Source organism: Megalobrama amblycephala, linkage group LG24, assembly GCF_018812025.1.
Source record: "Megalobrama amblycephala isolate DHTTF-2021 linkage group LG24, ASM1881202v1, whole genome shotgun sequence".
Taxonomy (NCBI): Eukaryota; Metazoa; Chordata; class Actinopteri; order Cypriniformes; family Xenocyprididae; genus Megalobrama; species Megalobrama amblycephala.
The window spans coordinates 14,328,281-14,342,072 of record NC_063067.1 but is presented as its reverse complement, the minus strand read 5'-3'; the positions used below and the strand labels follow the sequence as shown (position 1 = coordinate 14,342,072).

General features: G+C 37.9%; 1 protein-coding gene across 3 annotated transcripts in view; it reads right to left on the bottom strand.

Annotated features, from left to right (window-relative positions):
• Positions 1-9,758, bottom strand: part of klhdc8b (kelch domain containing 8B) — a 136,214-nt gene extending 126,456 nt beyond the window's left edge. For 2 of the 3 annotated variants that reach the window (XM_048178164.1, XM_048178166.1), the window contains exons 1-2: positions 2,990-3,767; positions 2,124-2,345 (exon numbers count right to left, since the gene is read on the bottom strand). The gene's annotated coding sequence lies outside the window, so the exon portion shown is untranslated. Of the gene's footprint in view, positions 1-2,123; positions 2,346-2,989; positions 3,768-9,463 lie in introns of those variants that run through there. The other variant, XM_048178165.1, reaches the window with a different exon arrangement.
• Between the last annotated feature and the right edge of the window lie 4,034 nt (positions 9,759-13,792).

Sequence of the window (13,792 nt, the reverse complement as noted above, 5' to 3'; positions counted from 1 at the left end):
GTTCGATCTCTGTTTTTGGTTAAAGAGTTAGGTTCATATATAGTATTTTATTTTATTTCCTTTTTGGTTAGGGTTTAGGAAAGAGGTTTTAAAATAATTTTTGACCCAGTTAGCTCCTGAATCTAGAGTCCCAATTTAAGACAATAAATTCATCATTGTTGTTCCAAATGTACTGCATTTCAGTCTTTTAAGTTGCACCCTTTTCCCTAGAAGGGGTCTAACAGCCCATACAATGAATGTCAATGGGGTCCAAAACAGCACTGTACTTCAGTGACTTCCATTACATGAACAAAAACAGTTATATTCAAAATATATTATTTTGTATTGCACAGAAGAAAAAAATAAATCAAGCAGATTTGGAACAAAATGAGGGTGAGTAAATGATAACAGATTTTTTCTCTTTTTTGGCTTGTGCACAGAAGATCAGTGGCCAAGGTCAGGATTTTTACCAAACACTATCATATATCCCCTGAACAATATAAGAGACATGTTGCATGGCACCATTTTGGGATACTTTTGCGTCTTTTTTTTAAAGCTTGATGCTGGTCGCTATTCACTGCCATTATATAGATGAGCACATGCAGGACATTTTTTTAAATTCTCCTTTTGTGGCCTGAAAAAGAAAATAAGCCAGAAGGATTAAATAAGTAAATCGCATAAATGAAATGTTAAATGTCTGTGCAGCCATCTCTGTTAAACTATAGAGACTTGCAGAAAAGCACTTTGCACAGTCTGTCAATGTCCAGGATTGCGTGCAAATTGCCCATTTCACTGAATCCTTGCCTCTGCTTTCTTTTTCTTTTTCGCAGAGAGCTCAAGGTGACATGCCTTTTTAAACACTGACCTTTTGAAATATTCTGGAGTGCTGAGAGAGAAGCTGGACATTGAGCTAGAGTGTCTTTAATTAAAAGAACTCTCAGAGTCTGTAACACTTAAAAAAAAAACACACCTTCACATGTTTAGCTGAACCCTATAAATACCAGGGTTGTGTGTTATTCAGAATTGAATTAAACTGAAAATGCCTTTTAAATGCCCAAATTTGACTTGAGGTAGCAAACAATATGCAGAATTGTGATCTGAATTGGTATAAGAAAGTAGAATTAAAACAGTATAGAATTGTTTAAAATCCAACAAAAATACACTACCATTAAAAAAATCTGGAGTCTGTAAGATTTTACTTGCAAGGATTCAGCAAGCATTAAATGTATCAAAAGCAACATTAAAGACATTTATTTTACAAAAGATTTCTAATACAAATAAATGCTGTCATTTAGAGCTTTGTTTTCATCAAAAAATCCTGAAAAAATGCATCACAGTCTCCATAAAAATAAAGCAGCACAACTGTTTTCAACATTGAAAATAATCAGAAATGTTTCTTGAGCATCAAATCATCATATTAGAATGATTTCTGAAGGATCATGTGACACTCAAGACTGAAGTAATGATGCTGAAAATTCAGCTTTATCATCACAGCAATAAATTACATTATAAAATATTTATAAATGAAAAAAAAAAAAAAACTGAACCAGCAAATCAAGGTCTCACTAGGCATACAAGAAACTTTCAGGCAGGTGTGTTGGAGCTAAACTCTGCAGGACAGCAGCCCTCCAGGACCGAATTTGGAGACCTCTGCTGTGGAGTGGAGTATAGCTAATTCAATTCAAAATAACTCCATGAACTGTAAAGTAGATAATTTTTCAATTTTTTAAAAGTTAGCTCCTCAGACAGAACTGCCAGTGGAACCTAATGGGATCTGTTAACTGGTCTTTCCTTTAAAAAATAAAATAAAATAAAAAATAAGCCAACTCCTGACTGAATTAATATAGTTTCTCTTAATGCACAGCTTACATTTATTCATTTAGAAGATGCTTTTATGCATAGACTTACACATGAGAAACATCCCAAACAATTCCTCATGAGAGCCAACAATATTTGCATTACACAATGCCAGATTTAAGTAGTATAAACTAGATTAGTTGCTTCTTCAACCAGTGCCAACATTTGAGTGAATGATTTAGAAGCTAAAAAACTAGAGAGAGAAACAGAGGGGAGTGTGTGCATTTTTTGCCAAAGTTAAGAGAAATCTTTGTCATGAGAAGGACAAGCAAGGAGAAAAGGATTACCATTGTACTAATCCGCAGTCCAGTGAAATGATCAGGACCACTTCAGACACAGAAGACAGTTTCCAGTACAACAGCTCATCTCCTCATTCCTCTCGAGAATCTTCCTCTCTTGCTCACACACACACACACACACACACACATCCTCATTCCATAATCTTCCATCTGAATCTGAGGGACTTGCATTGCTCTTTATAAGCAGGACCTGTCGCATAGGTTCAGTGCCTAAATAAAATAAAGGTAACACTTTACAATAAAATTCCATGTTAACATTAGTTTACAAATCTCAGCTTACATGAACTAACAATGAACGGAACAGGTGTATTTTATTAACTACTTAAATAGCCCACTGTAACAAATGTAGGCCTATTGCCAATTATAAATGCATTAACGTTAATGGGACCTTATTGTAGCGTTAACTAAATACAAAATAATTGAACACTGAACGTAAAGTAAAAGGTTACCCTTGTTAATTATTTTCAAATCAAAATGACATCAACAGCAATGCTAGGAAGATATTTAATTGACTGACTATTCTAAACATGCAAAGAGGAATAAAAGTACCATCTTTAACAGTTTCAGTAAACTTAGCTACAACATAAAGGGCACACACTCAGAAGAAATACAATGACATGCCTTCTTAAACTTGTACAAAGACCAACCTCTAAAAATAAAATGTTTATTCACTGACTAAATGACTATCAAATTACCTCTAAAAAATATTAAGATAAAACATCATACCACGACAGTAGTATATATAATGGTACAATAAAGATAAGAAACAGTAATTATATGGTATTTTGACATGGTATTAACTATTATAGCTAGTGTTTTTGATACTCTTTTTGTCGGAAAATATATTAGGCTACCTGCAGTCGTTCACGTGACGCACGTGCATAAGTGATTGAAGGCCGCGTCTTTATCACTGGCAAATAATAGGACGCTTTTGCAGATTGTTTCAGTTGTTTGTCGGTGTAAATATTAATTTCTTCCGGCGCTCTTTTCGTTCTCTGCATTCTAAAGTGCCGCGTTTTTGTGTTTTATAGAGTGAAACCCGCTCCAAACGAATGCGCGAGCCTTGAGCTGTTCGAATGATTCAAACGGAAACATTCGCTAAATTTACGGAAAAGAACCGACTCAAAAGAGTGATTCACTCACGAGTCGGACACTGCTAGTATTGATCCTAAACAAAGGACCATAGACTGTAAAAAAATATGCAAAGGACGGAAAATGCTTGACAGACGTCATGCTTGCTGAAATGTTGTTAGGGAAATTGTGAGCTTTCCCAGGTCGGTATGAACTCTCAGGTAAGTGATAAAGACGTATCGTGTTCGTCCTTAAAATTGGAGTGAAACGGAAGTTGCGATAGTCTTTTCTTCCTTATTGTGACGTAGGCCCATATCCGAGTGAAACAGCTTCTCGAACAAGAAAAAACGTAGCTTGATTTTACCCATCGGAAACTGCTCGGGGATCGTTGTGGTTTGCCATGGACACTTTTACAAATGTTGTTGCGTTCACGCCATGTCGTACCGTAATTTCGAGACACTACTCACTCGGTCACGGTCACGTGGAACAAGTAGAAGTGCTTGGAAAATTCCCAGTCTACAAGTTGTAATTACGAGTTCTATAAGGACATGAGCGCTTTTTACAATTTGAAATCTCATAATTACGGTAATTAAGACATGCCGTTTCCACAGTTATCAACATCACAAATCTATAAAGCTTTTCATATTTTAATAAAAAAAAAAAAAAAAAATTATATATATATATGCATTTATAACACTATTCTTTGTGTTATTACCTTGGCAGGTAAAACTAAATTAACACTACTGCGACTGCGAGGGTGTTTCTAATACAATGGCTGAGTGACAGTAAATTTCACATCATTCTCTTTTCTGAAACACTATCATGGATTGTTTCTTTTACTATTGGAGTGAATGGGAATACAAAAAATATATCTGCTGTCATCTCCTGTTCACCACTATAGAAGTTTACCCAACTATGATGACTTCTGCCTCTGAGAACCCTGAAAATGTGAAAGGGACCATTGCTGCGATCTCATGTGAGTGACAGGTTGTCCCGCCCTTGCACTAGTAAACACACTGCTGAAAGCACCACTGAAGGCTGTCTCAATTTAACACTAAACTCCCAATAACGTAAACCAGACCACAGACAGTTGTCATGCACTGCATTGCATTAATAGAAAGCCAGTTAATATAAAGATTTTTAATACAAAGTAGTTTTATAAGTTTTAATAGTATTTTCATGCCACGAGTGACGTAGCCATGCACACTTACTAAAATCATTCTAACGTTAAATGCTGAGGAGGATTCTAGCCTCCGAAGGACTTGACTGAACACAGCCTCACTAGGATCTAGGCTTCCGTTAGAGAAGAACCTATAGAGCGGTGCAGGGATGAAGTCGAAACCTGGGATTCACTCTAGATTTTCCTATGGGGTTTTATATTGGATTTTTTCAATTTATGAGTAAAATAAAGCCTGTTGTAAACATTCAAGGTGAGTTTAAAGGTTTCCCGGGCTTGTTTTGTAAACACATAAATCAATTTAATTGACACCCCACAAGAGATGGCACCCATGGTCTCCTAGGCTATATTGCCAAATTCAGACTTTTCATGATGAAGCACAAGTTAGCACATCTTAGCTTTGCAGTTAACTATCCACCAACAAATATGAAGTCAGCAACAACAAAATATTGGTCTGCATGACCTGAAGCACATTGTTAAATTATATACAGATCTTGCTCAAGCAAATTTATAAATGCTATTTTAGAGTATAAAGATACTGTGGCCCCTTCTTCTCTCTGCATGCATATGAAAGTCACTGTTTTCAGATAACCAACCTTTCGCCAAACAGTCTGTGCGTGCATAGGTGTGTTGGTGTGCGAGTGGGTGGTGTGAAATTCAAAGCATATTAATGTGAGCATGTTCTCTGGATAGCTATTAACAAGTCTATAATAAATGTTGTAAACTCAGTAGGGTGTAGGGGCCGTGAAGGGGACCCAGGGGCCGCTGGCTAAGTGAGTGTACTGAGAGGCCATCCATCTCCTGTGACCGTATCATTTCTCTGTTGGAAGAGCGCTCCGCAGGAAGTTGGGCCCTTTCTTATGTCAAATTAGATGAGAATCACTACAGGCCATTATTAGCCATCTTCACAGTTTCCTCTGGGTTATGTATTTGAGGAGATCTGACACTAACATTTAGAATATTTATAAGCAAATAGAACGAAAGACCAAGGTGAATATAATTGGAAATCCATTTTACATTTGCACTTTGATTCAAACAAGTGGAATTTGACTGATACAGCACTATAATATCTCTGACTGGGGCGTCACCTCAGATGTTTGACAGCACAGTGAGGGGCTAAAATCCTGGAGACTGTGAAGTACGAAGCCCTCTTCACCAAACCTGCTCAATGAAAATTAAATGACTGGATTAGGGAGTTAATTGCCCAGCGCTCGGACATGGATTGACATCCATGTAACAATTACACTGTGAACTGATGGTGCTTTGAGGATTGATGGCGCTTTGCTCATTTACATTCAGTCATGTTTTCCCTCATTCTTTTCTTTAAACGATTGTTGCAGGCTGCAGTTTCTAGATATGACTTTCTGCTTTCTGTGAATCAGCCCTCAAGTATCTCTCTTCATGGTGCCTGGGTTAAAGGGTTTACCAGTTCTCTGTTTCTGGGGACTTTGTGTTATTTAGCAGAATTGGTGTCAGGTCACATTGAATGGGGGTGAAGAGGCACGTTCCTTAAATCCAAAAACTACAGAGAGTCATAAAAGACGGCGTTTATTGGGAGCACACACAACTCATTACACTGCTCATTAATTACCAGTTGACAAAGCAGCCACTTGCATATCAGCCTGTGGTGCAAATGGGAAAAAGTGCACGTTAATTTTTCTAATGATTATGCAAATGATCGCCAAGCAGACGAAGGTTATCACGTCTGCACGCAAGGCAGTAATTACCGCCTCCAGGGATAAGCACGAGACGAAATCATTAAGCAGAAGAGTTTAGCGTGATGCAGCTATGCATTTAAAACATCACCTTAACAATCAAATAGAACTAAGTGGTCAAACTAAAAAGTTTGACATTTAGAAATTAATAGAAATTTAAAGGCCAGGACATACCAAGCCAAATGTTCGCTGTGTTCCACTCTAGTCTGGTTTTCGGCTCGTCTGTGAAATAGAAAACTCTGATTGGCTGTTCGGCTTAGCGAACGAGTCAATGCACGAGAATAAATAGCGAAAGTGATGAAAGCGAGCAAAGACAGAAGGCTGTTATAATTATGTCATCTTTCCTGAGCATTCGAATGCACAAATATTGTCATAATAACATGAGCCGAAAGAGTGTGAAAAAAGAGATTCAAAATACTCTTGGACATACAGATAAGAGTTCTACGTCATTCAAAACTGTGAAATTTCTGTTGTTTATTTGTGTACACTCACAGTAAAAACACAATGTTGTGCTTCTGTTCCTCTACTCCAGGGGTATCCAAACTCAGTCCTGGAGGGCTACTGTCCTGCCGAGTTTAGCTCCAGCTTGCCTCAACACACCTGCCTGAAAGTTTCTAGCAGAGATGGTCTTATTACTGGGAGATAAGAGGGTCCGTGGCTCTACCATTGGAGAAAGCATAACGGCTAACTTGGATCAAGTGTGCCGTAGTAAAAAAATCACATTACAGCCCTGACATCATTGAATTTCATTCAGGGTTGTGCGACAGTCAATCACTGTTTGCAGATACCATAGAAGTTAATGAGAAGTGCCGTAAACTGAATCATACTTGATGCGCAATTGTCCGTGACTTCTCTTATAAAACAGCATTTTTTTTCGGTGTAATCTCTAAAAACAGATCACTCAAACATATAAGAGAAAACATGTTGAAAATTAGCCGATGGTCTGTCGATTCATTAAATAATAAGCTATTTCCTCACAAAAATGGCTTGTTTACCATAGTGAAGCCTCTCTTCCATTGATATCCATCAAAAAAACAGCCTCTTGTCTCCTTCCTTGCGCAATAGCAGGCATTATGCTTTTTCCGGCTAAGGTTGCAGGCTTGCCTTCAAGTGGCTTTGTTTCTAGTTTGCCTAGTAAGACCTTAATTAGCTGGTTCAATTGTGTTTAATTGGGGTTGGATTTAAACTCTGCAGGACAGTGGCCCTCCAGGAGCAGGATTGGACCCCGGCTGAGGAAACATATACTTGCTTAAAGCAGTAGTTTACAAGGTGAGTATGAGGCACAGCTCACATCAGGAAGGCCATTCATTGTATTAACCAATAGCCAAATGGCTGTTTAGCCACTGTTTTTGCATCCATTCTGATATGAAAAACCCATCGCCCATTCAAATTCCAATGGATGAAATCACGTACCACCCTATTTTTGTCTCATTCAAAATTATGTTTACTCAGAAATACATTACAAAAATAAAGTGGGTTGCAAACACCAAATCACGTTGACTTTAAATCAAATGACATATCTCCAGACCCTAAACCTTCATATTGTGACTTTTAAAATGACTGCTAATATTGTTGGCTCCTGTTGAATTTTCTCATTGATAAGTCACTTAATGAATAAAAATTATGTTATCATTTACTAGTCGTTCCAAACCTCTGAGATTCTTTCTTCTGCAGAACACAAAAAAAAGATATTTTGAAGAACGTTGGTAACCAGACAATTTTGGATGCTATTGACTTCCAGTGTATGGACAACAAAAAAACGGAGAAACGTCTCAAAATATATTTTTTTATGTTCTACAGAACAAAGAGGTTTGGAATGAGCATATATGAGTAAGTAAATTACAGATTCAGTCATTATTTTTAGAAGCGATTTTAGATCTAACACTTTAAAGCGTCTGCTTGGCTAATGTTAAAGCGTTAGTTCAACCAAAAATGAAAATTCTGTCTAATTACTTTCCCTCATGTCATTCCACATCTGTAAGACCTTCGTTCTTCTTCAGAACACAAATTAAGATATTCTTTATGAAATCCGAGAGGTATATGACTTTAACCACCACTTTCAAGGTCCAGAAAGGTACTAAAAACATCATTAAAACAGTCGACGTGACTACAGTGGTTCAAACTTAATGTTATGAAGCAACAAGAATCATTTTTGTGCTCAAAAACAATATCTTCTCTTATGTGTCATTCTCATACGTTGTTTACGTTCAGTGCTTCCAGTTTCTAACGCAGGCTCAGTATTGGCAGAGGCTGATCACATGAGCAGCACGACGCATTCGTGTGATGCTGACGCAGAGCCAGCCAATAACAAGTCGGCGCTGAACGTAAACAACGTATAAGAATGACACAGAAGAGAAGATATTGTTGAATAAAGTTTTTGTTTTGTTTTTTCACATGAAATGTATTCTCATCACTTCATAAAATTAAGGTTGAACCACTGCAGTCACGTCAACTTACAGGTGTGGAACGACATGAGGGTGAGCAATTTTCATTTTTGAGTGGACTAACCCTTTAACCAAAAAAAAAAAAAAAACTTTGCTCAGGCAAAGGCAGTGGAAATTACATCTGAAGACAGGTTACACAAACTATGAGCATAAAAAGATGAAGATCACAACTGAGGATTTCATTACTGCGAGCTTGTAAAATGGTTTTGTTGAAACATTAATCCCAAATTTAAAATGCCATCTTAGATGAAAGAGAACAGCCATGCAACAGGTGATTAAATTAAGCGAGATTATTGCTGTACTGTGTACTGTGACAATAAAAGCTCTTGTTGTTATTGGATTTGTTTAATCATGCGAATAATAGCCTAAAGTGAGATGCCTCTCACTAAACAACCATTCTCCATAATAGAAATGGCCATTCTCTAAACATATCCTTAAGAGGTATGTAGCAGTTCAGCATTATAACAGTTGGGGGTTGTGCAGTGCTGACCTAATGCGGAACAGCATCTCCAAAAGCCGTGAAAACACACTAAAGGCACACTGCACGAACCGCCTTACCCAGTCCTGAACTCAAAAATATGCATTTAAATAAAAATAGTACATACTACATCAACTAAAACATCCTGAAATCAAGATTAAATCAGAAAGATACTCGTTGCAGCTAACATCAGCGTTCCTAAAACACGACTTGTGTGATACGCTTTTCATACGACGGTAAAATATTTTATAGAAATTATAATAAATTAATTTATAATCGTTAAAACGTGATGTCTTAATATCATAATACAGAATATTATGCTATAGGTGGATCTTCTCAAAAACAGGCACAAACTGCAGTCAAGCACCATGTGCCTCGAGTAGGCTATATGCAAAATAACACGACAAAACTTTCAATAATAACCTTCTCGTGCGTATTATTACCTTCTTGTTTTGTCCTGCTCGAGCGAATTTCCAAAAGTCAGTGAATAAGAGTGAGCTTCTTCAAACTTCAATCAGATTTTCATCTCAACGCGCATCTCATACCGGAGACAGTAGCGTTATGCCAGCGGTTAGTTTGGGTTTCGGACAGATGCTTCTCGCACGAGTATCTCCATTGGCTCAGCAGCATCACTTACTTCGCCCTCCCCTGAATGCTCACACGCGCTGTCTGCATCCTGGATGTATCTTCCACTTTGACAGAGAACTACAAAGTGAACACTTGGGATCAAAACAAGTATAGATTTATCCTACAGCCTTTTAATGTCACTTCAAAGTATTCAAGAGTTCAATTGGTTGACTGCTCAAGACAAGAAATCGATCGCTTTAAATAATCTTATTATGTGTCATTATTTGCAGCGACAGAAAATTGCTTGTTACTAAAATTATCATCATTGATATCTTATTTGTTCATTCAGTGGAACTTAAAAACACACACACACACACACACACACACACACACACACACACAACATCATTCATGCTTTAAGTGTCAAGTTTGTGTTCAGTTACTCATGTTTCCACTAGAATGCGTGATATATAGACATTCGAAATGAAGAATTAGTGAATTTTGTTGCGATCCTCCCTCGAACCCTACCGTGCCTCGCACGCTCCTACTATTATAACAAATGACATGGGTAATGGGGGTGCTGTGAGTGACAGACTCTCTAATGAAGTGCATCGGTGCAAGCTGTCATTTTGTAACACTACTGCCCCCTTTTGGCATTTAGTAAAATTGTCGCGTATCAGCAACACTGTTACTATTTGTCCACGTTTCATTCCAGTGAATTTCTCAGGATAGGTTCAGTTTTGAAAATAGGTTTCTGTCTAGCCACATGCGGACTGCGAAAAGGCCATTATTTTTTTTAAAAAGACACCATTATGGCCTAGCAAAGGGGGGAAAAGAAAGAAAGAAGAAGAAAAAGGTATGTATGTGTGTGCGTGCGTGAAATTTCTTACAAATAATCAGCTGTGTATCGAACCACAAGTGAAGCATGACATAATTAAAAGCAAAGAAGATAAATCAGTCATGGGTCTGTATCCTTGGAAATGGAGCGATAATGTAAACCTTCACATTATTTTCGAGTCATTAGGCAAGAATACAATACTCTTAGCTGTGCTGTGGCCTAAAAATCACACTTTAAATGTGGGCTAATTATGCAACAGCACCTCATTTAGCCTGTAATGAAAAATCTCTGACTACCACAAAGACAGTTAATGAGCAAAACACATATTTGGGGTAATGAATTAAAATGAAAAAACAGGTTGCTAAAGTATTAGGTCCATACATGAGATAAAATACATTTCAGATGAATAGAGTGAATATTTCTGTCGCCCTGCTAATTGTCTTCTCAAGCAATAACAAGTCTTATTGTTACAATATATTGAATGCAATAAATAGACCTTGAGTCACTCTGAAGAGCAGCCGATTCTTGCACACTAACAAAGACAGAGATCCACATGAAGAAACACGCAGATAACACACACTCAGACTATTCAGTGTAACTAATTATGCCTCTCCTCACTGCATCCGTGGTGAACTCGATCAATTGATCTCATTTGCACATTCTCCTGAGGAGGAATTACTGCCCGTTGGCTCCAATCGATCACCTCTGCAGAGTCTCTGTGTGAGTTCACTGCTGAAGACAGGAGGTCATCAGGAGGAAATGAATGCTTGAGTCAAACTCTTCAACCGCTGCACTGACAGGCCAACACAAACATCTTAAACACAAAAAAAGAGAGAGAGGTGGGGATAACCTAATAACCTACAGGCATTTTGTCACACTAAATGGGGCATGATATCAGAAAGAAAAAACAATATTGTCTAAAAAAAGGCACTATTTCATAACACTGTTATAGCATAGCTATTTATCATATATATATATATATATATATATATATATATATATATATATATATATATATATATATATATATATATATATCAGCATAACATTATGACCACCTTCCTAACATTGTGTTGGTCCCCCTTTTGCTGCCAAAACAGCCTTGACCCGTCGAGGCATGGACTCCACTAGACCCCTGAAGATGTGCTGTGGTATCTGGCACCAAGATGTTAGCAACAGATCCTTTAAGTCCTGTAAGTTGCGAAGTGGGGCCTCCATGGATCGGACTTGTTTGTTCAGCACATCCCACAGATGCTCGATTGGGATCTGGGGAATGTGGAGGCCAAATCAACACCTCAAACTCGTTGTGCTCAAACCATTCCTGAACCATTTTTGCTTTGTGGCAGGCCACATTATCCTGCTGAAAGAGGCCACAGCCACCAGGAAATACCGTTTCCATGAAAGGATGTACATGGTCTGCAACATTGCTTAGGTAGGTGGTACGTGTCAAAGTAACATCCACATGGATGGCAGGACCCAAGGTTTCCCAGCAGAACATTGCCTAAAGCATCACACAACCTCCGCCGGCTTTTCTTCTTCCCAGGTAAGTGATGCACATGCACCCGGCCATCCACGTGATGTAAGAGAAAACATGATTCATCAGACCAGGCCACCTTCTTCCAGTTCTGATGCTCACATGTCCACTGTTGGCACTTTCGGCAGTGGACAGGGGTCAGCATGGGCACCCTGACTGATCTGCGGCCCTGCAGCCCCGATACACTGTGTATTCTGTCACCTTTCTGTCAGAACCAGCATTAACTTCTTGAGCCTGTCGCCGGTTCACCACTGTTCCTTCCTTGGACCACTTTTGTTAGATACTGACCACTGCAGACCGGGAACACCCCACAAGAGCTGCAGTTTTGGAGATGCTCTGACTCAGTCGTATAGCCATCACAATTTGGCCCTTGTCAAAGTCGCTCAAATCCTTACGCTTGCCAATTTTCCTGCTTCTAACACATCAACTTTGAGGGCAAAATGTTCACTTGCTGCCTAATATATCCCACCCTCTATCAGGTGCCGTGATGAAGAGATAATCAGTGTTATTCACTTCACCTGTCAGTGCTCATAATGTTATGCCTGATCATATATATAATATTGTATAGTCTCCCATTCAACATAAATTCACTGCCATTTAAAATCATGCAATTTGTCACGTATGCAAGTGCTTCCACCTACTGGTTATTTATATGAATAACCTGTTTGATGACTGCAAAGTCTATGAAATTTTAATATATTAAATATTAAAAATATAAATTATTACATTTATTTAATGACTTCAGAATAACCTAAAAATTGTAAAACGTCTGGATACAGGGTACAAAAAGACCTCAACAGTACATTTAAAAAAAAAAAAAAAAAAGCAAACAAAAAACAAACAAACCTGGCTTTCACACTCACCCTGACTTACTGCTAGAACTCAAGCTTAAACAAATCAAACTCTATCGGACTTTCCAAACGGTGGAAATTGCGAGTTTATGATTGAGATCTAATTTTAAAAATGTTTTCAACAAAAACTAACAAAGAGAGACTTGCATTCGAAAGGTCAGTGAAGTATAAATAAGAGTAAAATAATTTAAAATAATTCAGTATAATTTTAAATGGTTTGTCATCAAAGAAAATGTATAAAGCTGCAACTGAATTCAAAGTTTCTCCCTTTTCAGTTAATTTCCCACACACTCAGCATTTCATGTGCCCACATCATGTGAGTGTAGAGTAGATATACTGTGCAAAGCTGTTTCCAGTCATTTTCTGGAATGCTGTAAGACTTATCAGTGTTTAATCTTGTGTGTGGGAGTACTCTGTGCTTGTCAGTGTGACTGCTGCCAGCTATCTATGCCATGCATCAGTGTTTCTGAAGAGATGCCACCCTAACAGAATGGCACTCTATAAAAACAAACATCCTAATTCTATTTCACAGCTTTAGGTTTGTCACATGCTGTGAATGATTAACTTGCCTTGACTCCAAGATCCATTATATTCCAAAACATTATGCTTGCATGGGCCACATTTTGCACCCGTCTACTAAAAAGCATGGACATATGATTTGAAGGTGGATGTTATTATGTAATTATTTACAAAAGATAGATAGATAGATAGATAGATAGATAGATAGATAGATAGATAGATAGATAGATAGATAGATAGATAGATAGATAGATAGATAGATAGATAGATAGATAGTATTCAGCTGAATCCTGCTGAAACATCAGGTGAAACCAGAACGGTTGTAGATATTCAACTCATACAGATGAAATACTAATACTACCATTCAGATGTACAAGATGATGACTGTGCCAAAGGCCTCTGGAGAAGCACAAACAAACCAAGACCAATGCAGTGTGACAGCAGTCAGCTCCCTCAGGACCAC